The sequence below is a fragment of the Desmodus rotundus genome, unplaced genomic scaffold (genome assembly GCF_022682495.2).
Source record: "Desmodus rotundus isolate HL8 unplaced genomic scaffold, HLdesRot8A.1 manual_scaffold_63, whole genome shotgun sequence".
In the NCBI taxonomy this organism is placed as follows: Eukaryota; Metazoa; Chordata; class Mammalia; order Chiroptera; family Phyllostomidae; genus Desmodus; species Desmodus rotundus.
The window spans coordinates 244,754-262,654 of record NW_026527674.1 but is presented as its reverse complement, the minus strand read 5'-3'; the positions used below and the strand labels follow the sequence as shown (position 1 = coordinate 262,654).

Genomic DNA, 17,901 nt, shown 5'->3' with positions numbered 1-17,901 from the left:
CAGCTTGGGAATATGGAATGTAAATGAATCTTTGACTCCAGAGATCCAGGCTCTTCCCTCCCCTGCAGTGATCAGGAGGAGTTCCTGGGGAGAAAAGTACACCCTGACCTGGAGAGGAGGAGGCACAAGATGCCCCATCAAGGCAGGTTCTCATAGGCCTTCCTACTTGGTCCTGGTCACTGTGCCAGCACATTTTTAAATAAACATTTTAAAAATTGTGATAAAAATGTACATACCATAACGGTTGCCATTTTAACCATTTTAAAGTGTGTATCCAGTGGCATTAAGCACATTCACATTATTGTGCAAACAATAGCACTATCCACCCCTAGAACTTTTCAATCATCCAAAGTGAAATTCTCTGCCATTAAACACTAACGCCCCACTCCCTGCCCACCCCCTCTCAGCCCTCGTAACCACTATTGTAGATTCCCGAATATCTCTGTGGACTTCACTATTTCAGGTATGATGTGTAGTGAAATCAGGTTATATTTGCCCTTTGGATCCTGGCTCACTTCCCTTAGCATAATGTTTTCAAGGTTCATGTAACATGCATCAGAATTCCATTCCTTTTTAAAACTAAATAATATTCTTTTGTATGTATGTACCACATTTTTTAATCCATTTGTAGGTCGATGGACACGGGTTGCTTTCACCTTTGGCTATTGTGAATAATGCTGTATACACTTGTATGTGCCAATACCAGTTTCTGCTTTCAATGCTCTTCAATACACAGCCAGAAAGGGACCTGCTGGATCCTGTGCCAATTCTCTGTTTAATTTTTTGAGGAGTCGCCGTTCTCTTTTCCACAGCACCTGTACCATTTTCACACCCATCGGCAATGCACAGGCTTCCAATGTCTCTGCACCCTTCCCAACACGTGTTCCTATAGGATTTTACTTTATGCCCCAAGATACAGAGCTTGGCAGGCTGCTGCTCAGGTGAGAGAAAAGCCTTAAAGAAATTCCCGGAAATGGGAGTCTCAGTTAAGCCGGCTGGCTGTAGGACAGGATTATGGACTAATATTGGAGAGACAGAGCACTTTGGTCCTGGGCTTCACAGCTAGATGCACAGGATAGGCCAGCAGGTTTGGGGAGGAGGATAGCTGACATCTGATCAAGCCTGGGACTCGCCCAAAGGACTAGAGTGGGGCCAGATGAAAACTCAGGAAGGTCCCTTTGGTTTAGGTCTGGTGGCCTGGGCTGTCTGCCCAAGGGTCTACAGGTGCCCCTGCTTTGTGCCATTCACATGGATCCTGGATTTTCCTAAGGGATTAAACATGGCATTCCCTCCTTTGCCCTCCTATCAGATCTAAGAATATCTCATCCAAGAGGAATGAGGGGAGAGGCTCCACTTCTCCTCATAGTTGGTGGGGCACCTGCCCAGGCAGGGAGCAGGTGGCATTCCTGGGACACCCCAGGCCTCAAGCTACAGTTGGGGAGAAGTTCTCTTCTCTCTGTCCCACTGGTCGCAAGGAGGCGGCATAGGGATCTTTCACACCCTCGAGAGCACAAGCTTCCCAGGCTGGGGAAGCATCCCCACACAGAGCAGCCATGTGATTTCTGGCAGTGCCCTGAGTGGTTGGACGCTATTGGGTGTTGCTGAGTAGGTGAGCACAGTTGAGTGAGCCCAGAGGTGGGGACCAGCTGAGCTGGGGAGCCAGTACTGTGGCAACTCTGCCCACTCTCTTGGCTCCGGGAACCCGTAAGTTAGCCAGGTAGCACAGGAAAACCGCCAGGAGATAGGCCCCAGGTGGGAAGCATCTGTGCAGTTCCAGTGATCTGTGCCTCGGGTGGCAAGAGGCTAAACATCACCTGTTGCAGACACCCTCACGGCACTAATAATTTATATTTAAAAAGCAGCCATATCTTCATTAAAAAATCACCTGTATGCCCAGCTTTGTAGAAGTTGGTGGGCAGGTTTGAGAAGAACTACAAAGCCCCTAGGAATTGTTTCCCAGTGGCATTGCTGCCTCCTGCGGTGGTGAACACCCTTCACTGGGAATATGCAAAGCAAGGGTTCCCTTCCTTGGCTGTGGATTGCCCCAGGTAGAAACAATCTCTTGAAAAAGGCCGACAGTTTGAAATGCTAGCATAAATCCCATTCTTTTGGGTCCTATTAATTCATGACATTGGTCTGGGATTGGGATGTTTCTTGGAACCCATGAAAACGTCGAGACATGGTTAACAAACTTCAGATTTTCTAATGACAGTCATTTCTGCCTGTGTTCCTGTTCCCAGATGTGGGAGAAGCAGTGCACTGCTAATTCCATGTGGAGAAACTAGGGGTTCCATCCCCTGCGCCTCAGGGAATGTGATTTCCAGGAAACCAAAGTCAAATGAGGTGTCTCATTTGACTTTGTGGGCTGGACTCAGCTGTGAAGTTGAGTCTGTGGAGATCCAGGGAGACTTGAAGGTCTCCAGCACTTACTGTATTGTGATTCTCTCTAAATGTTCAGTCCTCACAGTCTGGTGAAGAAGCCTCAGGTACTGTAATTTCCATAGCGAGAAATAATTTATGTATCATTCATCATCATCCGGATGTAGTTTGACATAGTCCAAAAGCTTCAGAGTCAAACAGAACTTGACTTGAAGCTTATTACTTAGTAGCTGAGTGATTTAGGGGAGTTCCCTTAGTTTTTGAGCCTGAGTTTAAACACTTTTCAGTTGAGGCGAATCACAGCTGCATACAAGGCTGTATGAGGGCTAGATAGTACTCTGAAAGGTTGGCACAGTGCCTGGCACATAGATAAGTAATAAATGGTGGCTGCTAACATCATCATAATCCTCAATCCCAACGGCTTTGCTCACCCTTTGATGTCAGAGAATTAGGACAACTGAGAATTGGACTCTAGGGATTTGAGTGGAAGACAAGAGTCATACTTTTGGTGCTTAGTAAAACCATATGAACTAGGACTACTAATTCAGAATCCTGTATACCAGGGCATGGGGCTGCCACCATCAGTTTCAGAGATTGGACTCAGAGTGTCAACGTGAGGGATTTAGGGCTGCTCGGGAGGCAAGCGACAACAGTGTACTCACATCTAGACAGTGAGTGCGGGTTTTGGGGCTTCTCACCGGTGAGTCTGAGCCCACGCACAAGGCCTCCTGAGCTTTCATTAGTGGTCAGTAGGATTAAGCTATGGACACAGATGGTCAACAAATCAATCACTTTACGAAGTGTGAATAGCCTTTGACTCTGAAGAGCCCAAATTAAGGATTCCTAACTCCATTCTTATCCTTTCTCCTAATTCATGCTGGTCCATAGCCTCACTTCTCCAAGACTCCAAGAATATAGAATTTTGAGGCAGATAATTTAAGATTTTGACAACTTTGTTTTAGTTTAATAGCCATCTGGGCTGCAGGTAATATTGCAGGGGCTGGAGTCCAAGAGATGTGAATAAGACAAGATGTCAGCCCTTGTGGATCCCGTATCTTGAGGAGATGGAAGTTGGGTGGGGGGAGAAATGAGGCAGAAACATCTTCTAGGGCCCCTCTTGGTTCTTCCACAACACCCTGTCCTAGCTCTTACCCCCACACCACTCTGTACAATAATTTCTGTGTAGATTTCCCTCTTCCTGGAGAACAAACTCTGGAGCCAGACACCATCACTTACTAGTGGTATGACTGTGGGAAAGTCATTTGCCTTCTTTGTCTACCTCTCAGTTTCTTCATCAGTGTCCTCAGTTGTGAGAATTCAATGGGATGATACCGGTGAAGCTTTATGTCTGTGTGGAGCACACAGTCTAGGCCTGCTAACTATTTCTGCAAACAATGGCTGGGCCTGTTGCCGAAGTCCCCATTAATCCTCAGTATGAATCAAGGTAACTGGCAAATTGTCAGGGTTCAGGAATCTTTTGTCGACGGGATGAGTGAGGGACCCTGCACAGCCACATCAGCACAGGACAAGATGTGATGAGCGCAACCCCCAGAGAGCATGCTCTGTGCTCTGGGCGCCTGGGGGAGGGACAGGAATTACTGAGTGTGGGCCTGGAAAGGATTTATGATGGCAATGACATGTGAGCAAGGCCTTGAAGCGTGCACTCACCTTCAGTGTGGGCAGAAGGATGTGGAGAAGTCCAGCTACATCAAGAGGCAGCATGGCAGAGTGACCAGGACCTCAGAGTCTGTAACCAGACTGCCTGGGTTTAGGTCCTGCCTTCTGCCCCTGTGACTAGCTTCTTCCTTCTGTGTGGCTTAGACAATAATCTCCCACTTCCATGAATGTTGGGAAATGACACGATATTCTCTGTAAAGCACTTAAATCAGTGCCCGTGAGGAACCCATAAAATCCATTCCCATGTGGATGCGGCTCAGTGGTGGATGCCTCTTTTAAACAGGGCATGCACTCCCGTTTTGCCACAGTGCCTAGCACTCCCTCTCCAAACACTCCCTACTGCAGTGATTCCGAATTAATAAGCCTGGAGAACTGTACTTCTCACCAGGTCCCAGTTGAATCTGGTGCTTAATTGTACCTTGGACATCAAAATGGAGCATCAGTTGCCGTTTATCATCAAATTTGTGCTGCGGTTTCTCTTACCTGGTGTGTTTCCTCCGTTTAATGCAACCTTCCTGGGCCTGGTAGAATTTGGATTTGCAATTTGTGGTATAATCAGTATTGGAAGGTTTGTTCTAATGGTCCCAAGAGACAGGTTGACCAGCAAGAAAGAGATTTGGGAGTGGCTTGAGTACTTCGTACAGGCCTATGGTAGCTGAAGCTGTGGGTAGTGTGAGCTCATCCCCAGAGAGACAGTGTGAGGAGAGATGGGTGTGGGTGAAGCAGAATATGACAGGGACATTGGGACACTCAGTCTTAAAGGAGGAGTGAAAGGGTAGTAACTGTTTAGGAAAGAGGCTGGAAGGAGCAAGTTGGGGGGAACAGCTGAGAGACCTGATGAGGGATCATTCTAGGCCTCATTGTTAGAGAGAGAACTGTGAGCAAACATCTGAAGGATAAAGCTTTATTAGGTGAATAGTGAGTTCTCAGGCGAGTTTCCCGATCTGAAGGATAGAAACCAGGTGTCCTGTTACCCTGCCTGGGCCACAGCATGAGCATGCTTGGTGACCTGCTATTGCTCCAAGGTGCAGCTTGTTGTGACAGTTGTGTCAGGTTCTGCTGACATTGTGGTAGCTTGGAGCTGAACATGGAATCATCTTGCCCACTTCTGTTATGCTCTCTTGCCTTGCCTTGCCTTGTCTTGCCTTGCCTTTTATTTCCTTTTTTCTGTTTCAAATAATATGACACATTAATTAGAAATGTGCTGGTCTTCTCGTCATGGAGAAGAGCATGGTAGAGGTACTTGTGGCTGAAGGGTTTTGCCTTTTGAGTGTGCCTTGGGGAAGAGTGTCTGAGAAAGAGGCATGGGAGCCAAGATGGAAAAGGTGGGTCAGTGGCATCCTGAGGGCCGTCTCCCAGGGGAGGATTGGCCCAAGAAGGCATGTTATAAATGCAGAGGAGTGAGTGAATGAATGAATGAGTTTGAGGGATAAGGATGATGATCTGAACAAAGCAAATTTTTAGAACAAATGGCTTCAAAAATCACGTTGGGTGTTGCAGAGGTCACAAGTGTTAGATGCAGATGCACCTCCAACTTTCTTCCATTCTGGTCATGCTACCTGGGACACACCTCTTACCTCTCCAGAAATCAATTTCTTTGTCTGTAAAACGGTCATAGCAAGAGCTGTTTGTAGTTTTGTATTCAAAGGTGGCATGCGGCACCAAGGCTGGGACTGGCTGCACTGCAGCTGGTGTTAGTACAGAGTGCATTCCCTTTGCCTGTCCTCCGTTCCCGCAGCACCCTGGGGGTCTGGAGGGCAGGGCTCCAACCCCCTTTTTTCTAAAAGAAGACAGAGGCTTAGGCAGGTCAGGACTTTCCCTGGAGGCCCTTGCCCTCTTTGCAAACTCACCACTACCATCTCTTCAAGACCTTTCTCCTTCCTCAGTCACCTTTCTCTTCTCTTTCTATTGCATTTAAAAGTCTGACTCACATGATCTAGAAAGAACTTTAGTATAATCATAGGTACTACTTCTTGCCCCAAATTGAGTTCCTCAACAGCAGAAATTATATTTTTTCCTTAAAAATTATAAAAGGAATAGATGATGATGCATAGAACTTTAAATAGTATGGAGAGGTAGAAGATGGAAAACAATGGTCCCCTAATTTCCATTCTCATGCCCGGAGATAATGATTTGTCTGTTTTTCTAGAAATAGTCTGTGCTTTTGGAAAAATGTATCATATGGCATAAATTCATATATTTTATTCAATTTTATTATACATGAGGGCAAATAGGAACCATTCATATATATATAAACATCACTGGTCTATGTAAAGCCTGTCTATCTATGTATCTATTTATCTATCTACCTATTTACCCAACTCCTATCTATGAACCACCATTCTGTTCATTTGTTTATGTTTATTTCACATTTCTATTTCCCTCCTCACATTATTGTCATATGTATATCTACCCCAATATTTCTCTACACAATCATATATAGATTAATGAGATATACATATTTACTGTTATTAACTATAATCATACTAACATATCATTTAAACAGATTTGTATCCATGTATATCCACATATATATGCACACACATGTGTACATAATCCCATTATTCCCTATCAGTACAGGTAAAGCTGCATTATTCTCATCAGGAGATTCATAGTGTTTCATTGTATAGAGATACCATCTGTGTCCTCTATCGCACTTTGTACTTTGCTTTCTCATACTTCTTCTTATACTTTACTATTACAAACAACACTACAATGCCAACCTGGACACGAGCACCTTTGCACACATGTATGTGTTTATCTGTAAGAAAATGTTGAGTTAAAATCCCTGGTGCTCTTGCCAAATTACTTTTGAAAAAGAGGAACAATATGTTTACCTAGAAGGTAGAGATTAGGATCTGAGTCTTTGACAAAAAACTGGAACTCTTTTCAAGAAACCATTAGGCATGAGAAAAAGAGAGCATCCCAGATTGAGTTCAGTCTAAGTGTAGAAACACGGTCACTGCCTTAAGTCCCCCATCCTTACCAGCCCCGGCAGTGGTGGACACCATCTCACTTACAGCCCCCTAGACAGAACATACTCATGTCATCACACCTTACCGCCAGGGAAACTGGGAAGTGTAGCCTGGCCCTGTCCACTATGATCATGTAATTGGAGGAGAAGTGGGGAAGGGTGTGGGGGAGTGTGGTAGATCTTAGGTGATTCTGTCATCCATAGGAAGTTGTAGGACTTTATCATGAGGTCAGTGTAGGGTTGCATTGGACCAACTTCTACAATTGACAGTTTTCCCCAAAAAAGACCTCTGGCAGTGGGCTTGGGCATGGGGGATTCACTGAGGACCTACTAGGTGCCAGGCACTAGGCTGTGTGCTTCACTTGCCTGATTCCTAACCACAAATCTGCAAAGTGAGCCCCAGAAGTCCCAGTAGACCTAGAAGGCTAGAAGATGTAAAGGGACTTGCCCAAGGCTGAGGATCTGACTCCACAGCTGAGTGACTGTAGAATCCATGCCCTTGCTCTCCATGGCTCTGGCCATGTCAGTGCATAGCATGCATGCTGCAGCTATTGTTCAAATCCTTCCCCTCGCCTGTCTTAGGCTCTTGATGGCCAGGTGTCTGACACATGTAGTCCACACGTCTTGCCTAATTTGGACTCTCTTCTCATTTTTCAGATCCTATCTCAGCTCTTTCACTGACTATAGTGGCCTTGGTGCCAGTGAAGGAGCCCTATATCCCAGGGCTTCCCTGATCCTGCAGTTTCTTGTTACAGCTGTTGAGGGTTCCCATCATTCCATCTTTGGGGCCTACACAATCCCTCCCTTCAGGTTCCAGCCTCACAATAGGAGCATAGACTGGAGGCGCATGAGTGTCCTGGATGTGGGCCGTGTGACACGGGAAATGGATGTGGCCACCCTGCAGGAGAACCTCATTGGCATCACCTTCTGCACCTTGGACCGGGAGGTATGCAGCCACTGTTCGCAGCCTTTGGACCAGGCGCTGCTCAATGTGCTGCGCCTAGCGCAGCTCTCCATCCAGTACCTGCTGCACTGTCAGGACTTCCTGAATACCAGAGTTACCATGCTGGAGGTGCACCTTCAAGCCAGCCTGAGACAGCTGTCACAGAGTCAGCAGGAGCTGGACTGCCAGGCTGAGGAGCTCAGGGATTTGAGGAAGGAAATGAACAAGCAACGCAAGATGATCAAAGACTTGCAGCAGCTTCTGCAATGGTCAGTGGCCAGAGCTACTATATGGTGAGGAACGTCAACAGGCAAGGAGACTGGGAGGCCTGGGTGCCCAGCCACTGGTCCACCTGGGCAACACCTTGCCCTGGGTCCTGAGGCTGCTATGGGCGATAGCCATTGGTTAGGAGCCATTGGTTAGACGCTGCTCATGGCCAGAGGGCCTGAATGTCTCGTTAGGTTATGTCTACTATGTGTGTGTGTGTGTATATCATACATGTGTGGCAGATGTGTGTATGAAGGATGTGTGTGCATCAAGTGTGTGTTTATGGAGAGGTTGTGTCTAAAGCATGTTTGAATGTATGAAGGGTGTGTGTGTGTGTGCTTATGGAAGGTGTAAATATTTGTGTCTGATATGTGTATGTGAATATGTGGAGGGTCCATTTGTGCATGGTATGTGTGTGTAGTGTGTGGTATGTAATGTGTGCTGGGGAGTATGTGGGAGTGTACATATAAAGATATATTTATGGTTGTGTGAATGAGTCAGGGTGTACATATGTCTAAGGGTTTGTGTATTCGTGGTAGGTGTGAGGGTATATCTATGTGTGTGTACATGAGCCCCAGGTGTGTAGAGAAGTGTATCTTTCCCCAGCAGATCCCTTCCTGTGGCTTCAGGTCCAGGCCCTGGTTCTGATAACACCCTCCCCACAACTCCCTGGGGGCTGCGAACCCACAGTCACTGTCCAGTCATCTCTTCATGTAGACTGGCCCCTTGTAGTCCATCCACCCTGCCCCCCCTTTCCACTCTTTCTCTACTTGCCTCCCTTGTTGTTGAAGCTTTTCTGTTCTCCAAGCCACACTTCACTCAGTCACGTATACTACCCATTCCTCTACTGTTTTTTCCACTGTCACCCCCAAAACAGTAAGATCCTCAGTGCTGTGGCTGCTCAGGCCTCAGTCCAGAGGATTCTTCCTTATGTTACCCAGAACTCTTCTTAGTAAATGTTTCCGTTACAAATGGGGCCTCGTGTCATCCTGCCCCATTGATGAATGTCAGCAACTCAGGAGCTGGGATGTTTGAAGGTCAGACTCTGTATCTTCTGAAACCAATTCCTAGGAATTTTGCACGCACGTGTTTATCTACAAGCTACAGATTAGTCAGAGTCAGCCTTTACCGAAACAATGTCAAAAGAATGGTGGGGTAGGTTACAATATACCACCTTTGTATTTCACTGTGACAAAGGAGGAATAAAAAGCACTTTCTGGAAAGGGCTTGTGAGCAGACAGTTTCAAGACTGTCCACATCATGCCTCCTTCCTCCTAGGGAGCAACATCTCAGACTCAGTGCTCGTGTCCAGGTTGCCATTGTAGTGGTGTTTGTAATAGTAAAGTATAAGAAAGCAAAGTACAAAGGGCCCACATTGCAGGAGGTGCACCTAACTTGCCCGGTGTGATTTCCACCCAGTGTGGCACCAGTACTGACTATCCCACTCTGCTGTCATGGGCTTCTGACCTTCCAACCACTCTCCCTTTCTGAAGAGAAGGCATTCCTGCCTCCCACCAGGGGAACACAAAGCACGGTGCCATTCTGGTTACTGCCATTCAACCTTGGTGCCATCCATCTCACATACGGACGGCATGTGATGTGTTGGGGTTTGGGCTGGTGAACTCTGAGCTCCATCCAGTTTCCAATAGGTGGTATGGAGAAAGAGGCTGTCCGTTTTTCATGGTGCTACACAGAACCACTGCTCACAGGAGAGCTCCCTGCTGCTTGTAACCTGCTGTGTTCTCTTTCTTTGAATACTCAGATTCGTCACGCAGGAAGGTGAAGGGTAAGTCTGCACGGGGTGGCTTCTCCCAGTCTCGGCTGCTGTCTTGGCCTTTTCTCTTTCCTGTCCCTCACCAGTCAGTCTCTAGGATGAGGCTGAGGGCATGCGGTGCCAAGCTCTCCAGCTGGGCAAAGGATGCTGAGAAGACCTTTGCTTTGGGACAGACAGGGCTCCAGCCAGGCATTTGTGCTGAGGGCGTTCCTTGCAGTGACTGGGTTTCTTGGGGGACCTTCTCGTCCCTGTAGAGGGATGGAGACATGGGGTAGGGGAAGATTCCTGGGGGCAGTGTTTCATGGGTAGGGTCCATGAACCGGCTCCTTCTAATTCACCTTGCCTGTGGTTTAGGCCATCGACCCTTACTTTGTTCCTGGTGAATAGCAACTTTACCCCAGATCTATGTGAATGTGGCCTGTTTGGAGTATCACTCACCTCTCTTGGGTACTCTGGTGTTCTGGTGTCTGTGCATGTGAGTGTGTGAGTGTGGAATGCACTGTAGGTACTGGCATCTAAAGCAGGCAGTAACGTACAGGGCACTGCTCTCACTTGGAGACCTTGGCCTCCGCTTTGAAACTGGCCCCTTGTACTCCATCCACCCTGCCTCCCCATTCCTATCTGCCTTTTCTTGAACACCCAAATGTCTCCTCCAATGCCCCGCCTTGAGGCTAGACATTTCCTTCCCAGCCTTGCAACCAGCCTAGAGAGGCACTATTCCTGTGGGTCTGAACTTCCCAGGGTTGGGGCTCAGGTGAGCGCTATGTGCTTTGTCAGCACTTAAGATTCATTGTCTCACTATCCTGTCCCCACGGTTTAATGTGGGGTGGGCATAGATATCTTCATGATCTAGAAGAAGACACTGAGAATTAGACAGTTTGGAGGCCTAGCCAGCCAGTGAGGGGGCAGTGCTGGCCTGTCTAGTCTGTACCTTCTGCCTTCATTTTCTTTGTTTGTGACCACTGCTCCTGCCTGCCCCTCTCTGGTGGAGAAATGACCAGTGGCCTTACTTGTCCTGACTGGCTCTGGCATGCGGTCCCACACATTCTCTCAGCCTGGGGTGGGGTCCAATTCACTAGAGCCACTTAATCTTCCTTCTCCGCAGGGGGCACTATGGGTCTGAAGGCTATGAACATGGAAATGCATTCTTCCAATCAAGGTGAGACCTCGTTTCCTTCCCTGGTGACCAACACTGAAACGGATTTGCTGATGGGGTGAAGGGAACTAGAGCCATGAAAGCCAGGACTGTACAGTAAGAAGGGGGTCCCCTTACTCCCAGGCTACAGGGATCCCCACTCCAAACTCTGTACGTAGTAGGGTTGGGGTGGGCTCTGAGAATCTGTATTTCCCATAACTTAGCAGCTGGGGCCAGTGCTGTGGCTCACACTTTGTAAACCACTGCTCTTGAGCCGTGGGTTCTCAGGCCTGCTTGTTTCTTAGAAGATCCAGGGAGTTTTAAATATAAATATGAAGGGCAGGGGCCCTCCCCAGAGATTCTGAAGGAACTAGCTTGGCATGGGGCCCAGGTGGTTCAGACATACAGCCAGGGTTGATTACCATCTTCAATGTGAATGTTTGAGGGTCTTCTTGTGTGGCACCAGCACCCAGCACTGGCCTGTTCACACTCATGTGGCTTGTCAGTAAATGTCTTCTCAGTGAATCCAAGGGCTGGTCCAGTTCTAACTGCAGTGGCCCCCACACTGGGCAAAAAGAGCACTCAGGGAGGATTCGCAGAGTCAGCCTAGATGGCCCCTGCATAGCAGTTGCCCTATTTCATTGTAATTGCTAGTTTGGTTACCCTGTGGGTGGGTATTTCTTCAGCTGTGGTCTATGGCTCACCTCCACCAGAATCATCTGGGCAACATAAAATACAGATTCTAGAGCCCTTCCCCAGACTTATGGAATCAGCATCTCTGGAGGGAGGTGGGGGCAGGAAATGCATGTGCCTTTGAACCTCTTTGGATTTGGATGTTTACCACATCTGAATTGGAGGGAGAACATCTGACCTAGACAATAAATGTAAAGAGAGCAGGAACCTGTGTATCCTGTACACCATGTTATCCACGTAAAGAGATAAAATTTGATGCAGTGGGTTCAGGGTATCAGGAGGAGCTGGCTGTGGCTGTGCTGGCAGCCAACAGGGCCTGGAATCTGGTATCAGAATGGAGTCAGGGAACGAGCTGCTGCCAACACTCAAGTGTGAGGCAAAAGCCTGCATCCTCAAGTTGTCCTGAGTGCAGGACTGAGCCCAGATCTTAGAGGTCCAGGCTGGAAGGGAATGAGAGACCTGAATGTGGCTAGGGGGTCTGGGCAGAGGAGCCAAGGAACATAAACACCCCAGCTTCTGACCCAGGATGGACACGCGGACTGGGTCAGTGGCCCTGAGGGCATGAGCCAAAACCCAGGATCCCTGGGGAAGGGAGGGCCAGGTGGGTGAGGTGGGGCTTTGGGGATGGAGGTTTCGGGCACCCGAGGCTGACCTTGGTGATTGGCTCCTGCTACAGAGTCAACAGATTTGCAAGATGAACGGCAGAAGGTGCTGGAAGCTCAGTGACAGAACATCAGCTTGCTGAAGTTGGTGGGCGAAACCCTGGGGAATGACCTGCAAGAGAGACAGGAAAGCACAGGCAGAAAAAGAGTAAGTGCCAGGGCCACCGTTGGGACACAGGGCGCTGTCAAACTGACGAAGGTGCTGTGGTTCTTAATTTGAAGGCTTCTTCATCTTATTTGTTGCAATGGGGGCACCATTGGTATCTAACAGTAAAAACCCACGCAGCTTCTCCCCTCACATCCTGGTGGCAGGGGAGTCTCTTCCTCTGTTTCTTCCAATGGTTGCTTCAGATGCCACCCTGTGTGCTGACTTCTCCATACAGTCTCCTCATTGGTTACTTTCTACTGGATCTCTACTCCTGACCGAGGGAATTTCATTGGCTCAGTCTGGCCTCTGCATTGGTCCCTTGAGTTAAGTGTCCATCACAGGTGCACAGAGGCCACACACACTGAGCAGGTAGCTGTTGGTAATCCAGGAACTCAAAGCCTGTGAAGTACAGACTAGGCTTCAATGCTGTTGCGTCCTCATGCTCCTTTTTAACCAGAGCATGCATATTATCATTAAAGTCATTGATAAAATCTCCTAATACTGTTAAATAAAATACCCCCATCTTATTAACAAAGATGGACATGATGTTATTGAAAAGACTATCGGTGTAGATTCAGATTAGAAGAGAGATGGACACCTAGGTTACTTCAGCAATGATACTGTCCCCTTTGTTTCCAACTCCTGCTTAATCTAACTTTCTCCCTATGTTCAGGCCTATTTAAGACATTTCTTTTGTGAACTAGAAGAGATGAGAAAAACATTACATACACATACATGCCTAGCTCATGGACACAGACAGCAATGTGTGGTGAAGGACAGAGCAGTCTGGGGCTGAGTGAGGTGGGCAGTGGCGGGGGCAGGGAGGGAACGGGGTACATCTGTAATGGTGTCAACAATGAAAAAGTTGTACTTCTAAAAGAATAAATAAAAAGGAACCATTTCTTTCTAAACTTGAAAGAATCCACATCCTGGATTTAGTTGCCTAATAAGACCCAATGGGCTCTGGGTACATGTCAAAGGTCCAAGCAACTTCCAGGAGGTCTTAGAAGGGTACCTGGCATTTGTTTTGGGCAGTAGGTTTCAAACATTGGTAGCTGCACAGAACGACTCGTCCATCATAAGGATAGTGCCTCAAGTACAAAGAGGAGCAAGCCGTGAGCTCCCAGCCGAGGACTCAGTCAGCTTGTGGAAAGGCATGCTCTGAGCCTCGTACACTGTGATGTGGGTGGAATTGTGTGCAGCCCCTTTGTACCATCTTGCTCTGTGTGTTCTGCTGAGGCACCCAGACCCTCAAGCAGCACCCTTTTGGCAGCCTGTGAAGCTGCTGCCTGCCCTTCTCAGCCACTCTTGTCTTGCTCTTCCAGACTGCCAGGTACTGGTCCCAAGGGCTCTTGGGGCAGCAGCAGATTTAAAGGCTTAGGGGAGCAAGAAGGAGGGGCTCCCCTGTCCCCTAAGGGGAACTGTTGTCTCTCTCGGATGCAAAGGGTGTCCCCTCAAGGACTTTCAGACACTTTGTGAAGCACAGGGGCGAGAAGGAGGGCAAGTTTTCTGAATGGTGCAGCAAGGCTTCAGGTAAGCTGGTGAGAGGGCTTGCTTGGGGCACTGACCTGGGAAGGCCCTGGGTTGTTTGCATGTGTCGGGGGTTGGTTCTAAAGGGTGACACAGTGGTAGGGTCCTCACAGGTGACTGAGTCTGAAAGCCTCTGTGGGGCAAACAGAGTCTGGGGTGGATGGAGAGTGCAGGGGTGAACACCAGGGTCCTTCAAGGAAGCAGAGGGCAGCCAGAGTTCCAGCAGGTGGCCTGCCCAAACGCTTCTCCTAGGATTGGCTCTTTGCTGGGCAGCTTAGCTCTGCTTTGCTTTACCTGCTTTGACCACAAGGTGAACTTTGCTAATGTAGAGAGAGCTGCTTGTTAGTTTTCAGGCTCTAGAAAGCAGGCCAGGCAGTGCTGGCACAAGACCCACAGCCCCGGGAGCTGCTGCTCCAGGCAGAGGTAAAACTCAATGAACACTGTTCTGAAGCAGCAGGAGGGCAAAAGGCTGGGCCAGTCCTGCCTCTGGACAAAGCTTCCTGTGGAGCTCAGACTTTTCCCTGTCTGAGGTCATTGCTGCTGCTTTGCCCTGGCATGTCATGACAAGGGAAGGCAGGTGGTTCTTGTGGAGGGTTAAAGGACATGGGCAAGTAACCTCCAACGTCCGCCCTTAGGGAACTTTGGGAACAAGGGTAGTTGTGTTGCTGGGTTCTGGGGCCTCCCCAGTTCCAGAGGATTCCCAGATCCACGGGCCTGCTATAATTGGATCTTGGAGTGGGGTGGAGGGGCTTCCAGTCAGTCCGTGTCCGCCCATACAGGGTTGTACCCCAACTCCTTTTACCCCATCCACTCAGCCATGGATGCATGTGGCCAGAGGGAGGTCACGTCTGTTGTCTCCCTGTGTCCAGGCAGGCCCACCCACAGCCCTTCATGCAAAGGGGTTTTCCAGAGTATGCCCTATGTATCATAGGAATAGGAAAGATAATTTTGATTGGTACATGGATGAATAATTTTATAATACTTTTTTTTCTGTTCGTGTGCATTAGGAAAATATTACTAACAGCCATCCATGAACTCATGGAAATTATTTCCTGGACAAGTATGAAGTGGGTATTTTATGTTTAAAGGAAGTTTCACATTATGCAAAATGTCAAAGAGACAACAGAACACTTGGTATGAGAATATGCTAAATTGTGTCCATAATATGGGGAAGTCTGTCCAGTTTAAACTTGTTGTCTTAAAATGTCTAAGGAAAGGACAGTTGTTGATCTTGCCCAGAAATCAGAGGAAGGGTATTTGTCCTGCCTGCTAACTTGCCTTTCACACTTCCATTTCAGTTCCTACTGCTCTGCCTCAAACGTTCATTCGTTCACTCATTCGTTTCACACAGTGTTTGTTGAGGCTGGTCTGCACCAGGTCACGCCATCTTCATTGGTATACAGGACTCAGTGATGTGACGGAGCCAAGCACAGGGTGGTGGGAGCACAGAGGACAGAGGGGACAGGCAGCTAGGAAAGATGAATGGGAGCCCCCTCTAAGTCCCCATCACATCCTCAATTTATTATATATGCAAAGACCCTTTTCCAGAGGTAACAGTTGTAGGTTCCAGGACTCCGGACCTCATGTCCCTTTGCATGGCCAGTATTCAGTCTACCTCAGTATTCATGTCTAAAAAAGGGAGACTCCCACCCTCTCTGCCTCATTCCCCTGGGGCTTCCTTGGGTGGAGGTCACACTTGTCCCTAGGCACTGTCATTTGGAGACATTTTCTAGACTAAGAGGCAAGGCTGAGTGTACGAGTGTATGTGTCTCGTGAAAGGAGGCAGGTATGGAATAAATCAGTGTCTCTCTTCCCCCATGTGACTTTAGATGCCAGTCTTCCTGCCTTTTCTTCTGAAGAGCCCAGAAGTCTCAGAGCGGGACCTGCGAGGAGGAGGTGCTCACCAGACTGGGATTTCACTGCAGTTGCCAGCACAGGGTTCCTAACAAATGGCCACTAGTGTTGCCCTGGGCCGGGACAGGGTGGACCACTGTCAGTGGTGAGGGTGAGGAGGGACCTGGGGCAGTGCCCATTGTGGACAGCAGGATGAATAAACTGCCACTGGTCTCACCACTCTACCCTGCTGCCAACCTGGCTCCAGAAATCTGCTTTACAAGAAGCTGACCACTTCCTTGCCACCATGCTGCCTCCTGGACGCTTATACCGAGACTATGAAACTTGGGATTATCATTTCCAATGATTGTTTTGTATTATATTTCCCTTAGATAGTTAAAGAGTTCGAACATGATATTAATATATGTTTATGTTCTACTTTGAGTGAATAGCATAGTTACTGTGTGTGATTCTTGTCTCTTCCTTGGTGCTGGGCTGCTCAGCTGACTCCCAGGAAAGACTCAATCAGGAACACATGCTCCTGACACATGTGCCTGCTATTCTGTGTGGTCTCAGCTGGTTCTGTGGGGAACAGCTGTTAGGGATGGCCCAATGTGTCATCAGCTGCTGGTGACCACCACGTGTGCTGCCCTGATTGGGCAACTGAGTTTGCCCCTTCCACTGCTTTCATTTTTTTATAAAACGATTGCACGAAATCCTAAATGCCACTGAAGTCTTCCCATGCATACTGATTGCTGCAACTATTTACTGAAAGTCACCTTTATGGGATGGAAGAGGCAAGTTTAGTAAACTCTCAAAATTGGACTTTTGGCCACTAGAGTTTTGGGAAGCTGGCTTGCTGGGCCCTCCCCAGCTCCCAGGCCCTGGCCTCCTGCTGTGACCTCAGACCACTTCCCTGCTGCTGGGGGCTGATGCCCACCTGCTCCTGAAGATCAACACCAGTGCACAAAGAAACTGGCTGCACGTCACCTCAGATGCCTTCTGTCTTACAGTCATCTGGAAGTGCAGGGGCATCTACAGGAAAACCGATGTCATTTCCATCAGGCCCAACACCGAGAAGAACTTTTTGGCTGCACAGGCTTCTCGGTACACTAGTGATGGCATGTCTGGATTCCGCCCCTGCCACACCTCAGCGTGAGAGTGCATGGACAACTTTGTTGAACACTACAACTCACACATATGGGGCAAGCAGGGACCTGAGTTGATGACGAGGATGTTGAGACTGTGGTGCAAACTTGAAGACTTCCAGGGGGTTAGTGACCTCAGGTGTTCAAACTTGTCCTTTCTCCACCCACAGAGAATTCACCCTTTCTCCTGTCCAGAGTAGAGGCCGTGCTATGAAGTCTGGGACACAGACCCCAGCTTCAACCACTCCTAAGCCCTGCATCTGTGGAACTACATGAACCAGGAAGGGGGAGGCATGGTTAGAGGCACCAACACGCTGGTGGAGAATCTCTGCCACAAGCACTGTCCCAGACGTACAGGGATCTGATTCAAGGCCCAGTGGGCTTGGTGACTAGGGACTTGGGTCCAGGGAACAAATAGAGCCAATGCTGGTTTGTTGCTGCTACATCAGGAAACTACACACTGCCTGGAGAGCCACACTTTCCCTTGATGGCCTCTGTCCCCAGGGGTGTGGGACCTTACCCACACGTCAGTTAGGGTGAGCTTCCCCTGTCTGACATAGACAAGTCCCAAAGACTTTTGGCCTCATTCCGTGTCAGGCACTGACCCTGGCGCCGCCAAATCATGTGTGTGCGCTATGGTAGAGGTGGCACTGCAGATGGTGACAGCTTCCCAGGGCAACGTGATCTAGTCCTCTATCACCTCTTGGTCTCCTTGGGACATGGAACAAGCCTGGCACA

At 48.5% G+C, this 17,901-nt stretch overlaps 1 pseudogene; it reads left to right on the top strand.

The window, feature by feature from the left end:
- Positions 1 to 16,916: 16,916 nt before the first annotated feature.
- LOC128780165 (alpha-1,4-N-acetylglucosaminyltransferase pseudogene) lies at positions 16,917 to 17,581 on the top strand (annotated as a pseudogene).
- The last annotated feature ends 320 nt before the right edge of the window (positions 17,582 to 17,901 follow it).